This window comes from Muscardinus avellanarius (assembly GCF_963383645.1).
Source record: "Muscardinus avellanarius genome assembly, chromosome: 4".
Lineage (NCBI taxonomy): Eukaryota > Metazoa > Chordata > Mammalia > Rodentia > Gliridae > Muscardinus > Muscardinus avellanarius.
The window spans coordinates 155052050-155054884 of record NC_137789.1 but is presented as its reverse complement, the minus strand read 5'-3'; positions in this window follow the sequence as shown (position 1 = coordinate 155054884).

The window sequence follows — 2835 nt, the reverse complement described above, 5'->3', positions numbered from 1 at the left end:
CCTCTGTACAGTGGGGTTACCAGGGCGCCTGGCTCACAGAGCATGACATTGGGGGTGCATGTGCGGGCCCAGGGCAGGGCTCAGGAGCGGGGGTGCCTGTCTTCACATCGTCACATGCTACCACGCGGAGCGTTGTCAGGGTCTGGAAGGCGGTCAGGAACCGTGTGCAGGAGGGGGCTCAGGACCTGCGTCCCCGTCACAGCATAGCGGGGCGCCCCACACCCTGGGGCACTCTGCATCCAGACCCCATTATCCTCTACCACCAGCAGCAACGAGCTACTCCACTGCACTGGGCTTCTTTTTTTTTTTTTAGGCACTGGGGATGGAATCCAGGAGCATTCTGAGCTACACCCCCCAGCCCAACCCTATTTCTTATTCTTTCTTTTGAAACAGGGTCTCACTGAGTTGCAAAGAGCCTCACTAAGTAGCTGAGGCTGTGCATGAACCATGATCCTCCATTCTCAGCCTCCCGAATGCTGGGATTACAAGCGTGTACCACCACACCTGGCTGCACTGGGCTTCAAGAACAGATGCTAAGGCCTGCCATGGGGAGGCTGAAATTGTGTGCTGAGCTCAAATCCATTTTGTCAGGCTGGCTTCTGCCACTCTCTTTCTCCCCAGGCTGGCCTTGGCAATTCTCTAGGTGGCTGCTCTCTTGATGAATGGCAGAAGCAGACGGGGAGGGTGGAGCCTGAGGGTCACGAGGGTTGTCCGGAACTGACTTATCCTAATTGGGTGTGGAACCAACTATCTTTTAGACTAAAAGAGAATCAGGGATGGAGAGCAGGATGTCGTGGAACCCAAACAACTTTACAGATGGAGAAATGCAGGAGGGAGGGGAGGAGGGAGAGAGAGAGAGACAGACAGACAGACATATACCACATACCTGCGGTCACCAGTTGAGCAGCGAGCACAGTCAGACAAGCGCCCCAGCACCCTGCCTCGGTCACCTTTGACGAGGGACAGCCGTCGGCTATGTCCTAAGTCGCGGGGCCACACGGATGCTCTGGGCTCAGCTCCCGCACCTGTGCAATGTGGGGATGGGGCGAGGGGGCTCCGGGCACACTCAACACCCTCTGGGAGGGCCTTTGGCTGCCGGCTACCGTCTACACACCAAAGCCAGGCCTGCCAGCTCCAGCGACCCTGGGGCCTTGGCAGTTCAGGCTCTGCTGACGGGATGCAATCAGGCTACAGAAAAGGACACCACTCTCCCGCATTCCCTCCTTGCTTCTGAGACCTCCACACGGGAGGGACCCTGGGTGCAGCATGGCTGCCACTGGCTGGGGAGGTCAGCTCCATCCTGGAGACACCAGGGTATGGGTGAAGCAGATTCACAGACTCTGGCAATCCGAGCTCCTTCTTGGCTTGTGGGCCCTTGGGCAAGTTGGGCCCCTCTCTGTGCCTCAGTTTACCGGTCTGTAAATGGGAATGATACTTGTGCCTCTGCCCCTGGTTGCTACAGAACTGCATGTAAACCCGTCCAGTACCTGGCCCGTGGCGAGACTCTTGCTGCTCCCAGATAGCAGAGCTGGTCCTCGCTGCGGCTCCGAGCCCCTGCAGCCCCTTCGCAGCTCGCGGAGTGGCTCCCGAGGGCAGATCACGTGGAAGGGCTTTGTTTCCCATCAGTGAGTCAGATCCATCAAATAAGGTTCGTCTCACTGTAGCTGCTCTTTGCCAAGTCCCAGAGACACTGTGTTACTGTAGCTGGCAGCCCCGGTCTCCTAAAAAATGGGCTTCGAGTTGACTTTCAAAACCCAGAGACACGAGGGAAGGCAGCAGTCACGAGGGGCTGGCTGTCCAGGCTGTGTGGGGAGTGTTGGCACTGGGGGCTGCAGTGCCAGCGGTTCCCTGGCCTGGCCCTGTGTCCTTGAGCTGTTTGTCTAGACACAGGGGGACTTTCTTCTGAGCTATTACAAGCTGTCCACTTGCCAGCTGTGTGCTCACAGGGCCATCCAGTCCCTGTGCACCGTGGCAGGCATGATGTCTGTGGCCCGAGGCCTCCTCGTCTCCCTCAGCCTCAGGACACCACCAGTGAGCTGCCCCATTCTAGTTATCCTGCCACTCAGATTTGAAGAGAAAAGCTTACCACTGCCACAATTCAAAGAACAGAGATCTTGCAAAAAACTCTCTTTATTCCTCCTCTTTTTTTAAATAATAAAAGCAATACATATTCATTGCAGAGAATTAGGAAGACTCAGAAAGTGTAAGCAAGGAAATGAAAACCATGCAAAGTCCTATTACTCAGAAAGACTCTGGAGTGTTTAAAAGTAGACGTTTCTTTTCATGTTGTTCTCTTTTTGGATCTTAGAAGCCTGTTGCCATGATCTTGGTGTTCTACTTTACCCAGCTTAATGTTAGGTGGCGAGCGTTTCTCCACGTGCTGCGATGTTCGCCGATGTCACGTTTCGGTGAGTGGCTGTGCCATAATTGAGCGAGCCAGCCCAGGTGGTTCCACTCGTACATCATTTTAGGCAGCAGTGTTGTCCGTGCATCTTTGATTTGTCCGTTTCTTTGGGGTACCTTCCAGCAAGTGAAGTTGTTTGGCTTGAGGGCATGTGGGTGGCCCGTGGCTTGGGCCTCGGCAATCCCCACCTGCTGGAGTTCCTGTGCCCTGCGATCCCTTCCCCTGGAGCGTGCGCCCAGGCCTAAGGACTTGCCTATGTAGAATAGAAAGTGGCAAAAGTGATGGCAAGATTAGGGTGCCAGAACCACGGCTGGCATCTTGCTTGTGTTCTCTGGCCTGTTCACTTGGAGGAAAGCTGACTGCCAGGTCCTCAGCTGGCCTATGGAAGGCCCGGGTGGTGAGGGCATGGAGGGGGCCTTGGCCAGCAGCCA